Consider the following 6,413-nt stretch of genomic DNA (forward strand, 5'->3'; position numbering starts at 1 on the left):
TATACTTACCCTTATATGCAAACGAAATGATACATGTTGCAATTTAATTTGTGCTAATTTCATTACAAAGAAAATTTCATTTTTCCTCTTTTGCGCAGAGCATGCAGAAAAGACAAAAAAAAAAAAAAAAAACGAATAAAACAAAGTATTTAAGCAACAATTTAATTGAAGATAATGGATATACTCAAGAAAACGACAACGATTACACAATTATAAAAATAAACTAGAGTAGTAATCAGTGTTAAGAGAATTTTGTTTCAATTGCATTCATGCCTTTGGCTTTGATTACCGAGATACGTGCAAAAATACTCGCATGTGCATGCAATTGAACTCACTTTAGGGTGAATTGTGAATATCGATGGCTTCATCTTTCAATTATAATTATTATTAGTTTGTTTTCTTTTCCTATTCTCCATGACTCTGATAACTCTTTGAGCCATACAATTTAGCTTGTAAGCTGCTTAGAAAATGATTGCATCATGCATTGTTGTTGGCAGCAAAAATCGAATAAATTTCACTTAGTAACATTTCGTAAATGCCTTAAAACAATCGAATCGATTCATAAATATTAAATTTCTATTCGATTTCTATAGATGTCAAATACGATTCCAGATTGATTAAGACTTTTGTTCGATCAAGTGTTCGATGAGTGTTGGCCAGACGGGACCAGAGAGCTTAGCGTCTTAAAAACCAAAATCTCCGTAACAGAGTTTCTTAATTGCATAACTTTCGCGGGGCACTTTTGCTTCGGTTGATTCTCGGTATCCTCTTCGTTTACGGTATAGACATTTTTGCGAGCTTAACGCATTATTAAGTGATTTATTACGGATTTGTTTTTTTTTTGTTTTTTTTTTCGTTTTATTAAATGTCGGCACAATGTTCTGCTTTCGCTTAGTACAAGACACTCCCTGTACGTTTCACAATAAAAAAAAAAAAAAAACAGGAAAAGAAGAATAGTTGCGTATGATAGACGTCAGAATTTTATTGCAAGCTCATGCGTAGACTTAATATAAAGGAGAGTCGTTACATTTAAATTATTAATTATGATGAATGAATGCGTTAAATAAATAATACGATTATTTGCGCTTTTACATATTTAGAGTAATACATTGATCAATAATTCCCAGGACTGAAGCAATGCATTTTTTTTTTTTTTTACCTTCTAATAGAGAATATTCATTATTATTATTCATGGAAAGCGTCATCTTTCAAATGAATTCATTTCGATTATTTGTTAACGGAATGGAGCTTTGTTTAGCTTTGAAGATAACAAAGTTAGCTGACAATCTAAAGCTACGAAAAGGCACTATGTTCGCAGTTGCGGTCTTGTCCACGCATACGACAAAATGCCTCGTGTCGTGAATCGTTGATTGCAATGGCAATTCAATTGCATAAATTGATGTTCGTATTGCTATCCTATCATACAATATACTCTCCAGATCTGGATTCCGGTAATCGGTATCTGTTTGCAAATCTCTAGCAACGAGGTTTAGTTTAAAAGATTTGGATTAATTGTTGAGACCATTGCAGAAACTATGGCATATTTTACAGAACTATGTCGAAATGCAATTAAATGTTCTTTTTCTTACTCAGTCCCGGCAATTATTGATCAACGTATTACACTATAGACATAAACGGTTACAGGATTGTCGCCGGCATATAAATAAAACTATTGTGACTTGAGTAGACAATTTTTTCTTTTCTCCTTTAATTGAAAACTGTATTAAATGCAAGAAAGAAGAAAAAAAATAAAAAAATAAAAAATAAATAAATAAATAAATAACCAGAAAATAAAACAAACATTTACAATAAACTTACAATAATGTAAGTAAGGGAGTATATATGTGAATGAGAGAAATATTTATTTACTTGACTTCAAAGCATACAACATTTTGCATATACGTGCTCACAGTTGCACATATGTACGCGCATATATTTATGCCACAGCAAGGCAGTGACGTTGTACACAAATGTTTCCAATGCAGATTTACAAAAAAAAAAAAATAAAAATATATATATATATATATAAATAAAAAAAAAAATAAAGCATAAAATATAAAAAAGAAAGAAGTTTTATTTCTGTTGTTGACTCCCCAACAACAAGTTGTAAAGTAGGATTATGTAAATTGCTTTTATAGCGTGATGAGATCAAATTGAATGATAAATAAGGAAGAGAATAAAAAAATATTATAAAACTCAGTCAGTCAGTCAGTATTTACCGCACTATACACTAAAAGAATTTCATAATAATATCTTCTTATGATATTGCTTCGAAGCAATGTTTAAAACGATCGCTGCATTTATTTAGCATTAATATCTCTATATACATATGGGGGAGAGAGAGAGAGAGAGAGAGAGAGAGAGAAAGAGGTCACAATTGCCCTAATGTTGCTTAATTTGGTGAGCTTTCAGACATTTCATCATCGAAGCTATTGCAGATAATAGTAAGGAGGCCTGGAGACTTTCCTCTTTCTGATCAGTGCCATAAAAAACGAAATCTTAAAAATTTACGCTCAAGAAAATACTGCACTCAAAATTCATAACTTATGGCTCTTTTTCCTTTCTTAAAAACCAACCTTATAGTTCAGATACGTCTTCTCTTTTAGCAAAACGCATTTTCTTTGAACTAAAAGCCATTTTTAGCTTATATCACGAACATTGATATCCTAAGACCCATATTGACAATGAATCGAATTAAACAATGGTGCGTATTACTTAACTTGTCCGAGTCATACACAAATAAGTGTTTCCAAGGACAAAGTGTTTGACAGACACGTTTACATTTACTTTGTCATAAACGGGATTGCGGGAAGCAAGCTTTCGACTCAAATAGATCTCTTTGTACATAGTGTTTCATTGAACAAGTATTTCAGGTTAAAATCCCTCGTCTTGACAGTCGCAATTTCCGTGAAGCTTGCAGACTAAAGAAATTTTAACTTTAAGTATGGCATCTGTGTCGTGCCGGTAGCTTCTTCTTGATCGCTGGAAAATCTATAATAATAAACAGGAGACTGTATGGTACAACGAATGTTGGGTACTCAGTAGGGTGCAGTGCGTGGCTACCTGATATTCCGGAAAGCTATTTCGGAAACTTCTGCGATTGAACTCACTGGAGATCGATTCGTCCATGCGTGGATTTGTAAAACGTTCAGCGACGACGTAGGCTTCGCTTTGTTTAGAGTAAGTAACTTGATATTATTAATGGGTCAGATAGTGCCACCCGTTTAACGGTGTAGTGAAAACCAACTATTTATCCGACAATTAGATCGTGTGATCCCAATGAGATTTCAATACTTCTTAGAACAACTTTTCCGGCGATCTTCCATTCCTTTCCCGCTTACACTTATGTTTACTTGCTATAGAATTTCTTTATTGAAACATAACTGCTAACCGACGAATAAATGGTTCCGGTGCACACACACACACACACACACACACACACACACACACACAAACAAACACACACTCGTAAACCTTAAGCTTAAATACTCTGGCGAATTTAGAGAATGTTATTAGCTATTACTATGACTCAACCGTTAAACTTAGGACAAATTGTATCCACCTGCCTGGACTCGGCTTCGCATCCAACATAAAAAACTAACTATTTACGATATTATAGCTAACAAAATTTTAGAGTAAGGTCAGCTGTATCGTCTTTAATCATTCAAATCATTCAATTAAGGTATTTGTTCAAATATTGACAAAGGAATTTTTAATTAATATTTAAGTTAAAATTTTTAACTGTACATGTATAACTTAAGGGGTAAAATTATTGTAACACTTTTAGAAAATCAATCGGTTTTTATAGGCTTAAATTATCGCTTAAATGGTCAAGAATGAAATGAAAATACGATCGTGGGCGTTCACCGGTTTGCAAATTTCCCTTTTCTCACTCTAAGTGCTTACAGTAGCTTTAGAATGACACTCACGATGAGAGTGCTTGAACTCGTTTAAGCAAACACTCGACAATTATCCAAATATCGATATTTTTAAAAAGTGCTTCTGTAGAATGTCGATTAAATCGTTTTTTTTTTTTTTTTTTTTTTTGACGCTCAAATTTGTATCGAAAATCACGTGGGCAGTGACGCTGAAGAGGTTTTCCGAGACAAGTTGTTTCTGCTCGTACTTGAAGGCATGGTTAATAATCTTCGCAAATATTATTATTCTGTTAACTTTCTTTCTAAACCGCTTCTTCTTCTTCTTCTTCTTTTTATTTATTTATTTATTTTTAATTATTTTTTTTTTGCTTTTTAAGCAATTTCTGATTTCTGCTCGGACCTGGGTAGATTTCCAAAGTTAAATTTAGAAAAAGAAACTGCAAAGAAATGGTTTTGAAGATTTCATCTATGGGTTTTCTTCCTTCACAATCTTGATTCGATTAATTTTCCCTTCTCCTAGAGATCTTTCTACGGCTCTGCAGTTTTATTGTTTCAGGTACTATTAAGCCGCATAATTTGCTTTATTCGTTTTTTTTTTTTTTGTTTTGTTTCCAATTGTGTGTCATTTAATAACGAATTCTTTGTTCGCTTTAATAAATTCTAACTATACCCACCGGCATAAATGCATTCATTCATACATTTTTTCCTTGCATTCATTCTATCATTCATTAACTCGTATATGCACACTCATTAGTCAAAGTTTATAGTGGTATTTAGAGTGGTTTTCTATATAATATTGAAGTTCTAACCAAAAAGGTAAGGCAACAGACAGTAGAACCTCGGAGACTTTCACTTGCATGCTGTTGACGAAAGAAAAGATGGCTTCGAGATGAGACCCCTCCGTGCGCTCATTTGTGGAGAAAAGGTCTTAGGATTGGACAGACGTTTGAATGTATTGTAGGAGAAGAAGAAAACAGTCCTGAGAGTTTCTGCACAGTTCACCGTAGGCCAGTGCCAACACATATCTTTCCTGTCTGGTTTCAACTACGGAAACTTAATAAGGCTTTAGGTTTTTTTGTGTTTCCGTTTTCTGCGGAAACCAAATGCAGCTCACGAAAGTATGGAAAAAGGCGAAGATCAAAAATATGAAGAAAAAATTAAGCTTTTGAGCTTTCCGCACACGATCTTGCCAGCAGTCGTTGCTCTTTAATAATTTGTGGTTTGGATATTGCTTCTTGTGCACACCCTCGATTGAATCTTAAATTTATTAATACATGACTTTGCGGAAATATTGAACATTGCTGCAGTAATTAGAATTTAGAAGAAAATATATAAAATACATAATGCTAATCAAAGTTCCTCTAATTCTTGAGATCATCGATGTATTTCGGTGCAAGCGAACGGTTCAAAACTTCGGAGCACTCTGTTAGGCGCTTGCATAGAATTTGATTATTTCTTCTGTTGCAAAAGGCATTTATTGCGAGAAATCGGTACAATATATATTGATCGAAATATTTCCCATCCTTATCTACAACTTCTTCCCATCGTCGTTGTGGCAACAGGGTGATAACGTGTCGAGAGAGCGATATTGCTTTGGCAGCAATCCAATCATCAGTTTGAAACCGCGTGCCGGTCTACTCATACTGCATCGATCCGAACAAATGGTAATCAGAAGGCAGGCGGTATGCCTGATGAGTACACGAAATGCACCAGAACTCCTCTCGTTCGAACGGCAATAGTGTATCCTTGACAACTGTTGCAAACTGTGATCGAACGTTGTCATGCTGGAGGATGTCTTTGCGTCTGTTAACCGCTATTGCTAGTCGTTTGTGCAGCAATACATCGTTTGATTTAATCAATGGACATCGATAGACATTTACAGTAACAGTTTGATTCGGTTTTAGCAGCTCGTAATACTCTACACTTTCCTGATCCGAGCATATGCACAGCCAATCTTTACGACGATGAATATTCCGCTTCGGTATATATGGCTCTCCTGGACTAACTGATAACCTTTGGCGCTTGTGATTGTCGTAGTCGATCCACTTCCTCAAACGCTAAACTGTTCGAAAGTTCTTTGCGAGTTTGTGCTGGATTTTTGCCCAACAAGTCTTGCAATTCAATGTCTTCGCACTTCCTTTGGGGGCTACAGGCATCAAAATCCTCACTTTTAAATCAATCAATTTTGATCGTTTTAGATGATTAGTGTCCGTATGCACTGAATAACTTACTAATACTAAATGGGGAGAGTCTTACTTCATGTAGAGAGAGGTCAAAATCATCGAATTTAATTATTGTCGACAGTGATATTTCGCATTACTTTATCCTTCTCAATAGATATCGGTGATCAAAATATCTGCAAGCACTTATTAGTAATCGAGTCATTTCGTGATGTCTCTGAAGTAAATGAAGCAGTTTTCAATCAAATTGCTTCACGCTGGAAATAGCTGAAGAACATAGGGTTGACTCAAACCAATTCTTAAGCGGAAACGTGGGCTGCAATTGTGTCTGATCAGTGTTGCATTCCATTAGGTA

The sequence above is a fragment of the Glossina fuscipes genome, unplaced genomic scaffold, assembly GCF_014805625.2.
Source record: "Glossina fuscipes isolate IAEA_lab_2018 unplaced genomic scaffold, Yale_Gfus_2 0, whole genome shotgun sequence".
In the NCBI taxonomy this organism is placed as follows: domain Eukaryota; kingdom Metazoa; phylum Arthropoda; class Insecta; order Diptera; family Glossinidae; genus Glossina; species Glossina fuscipes.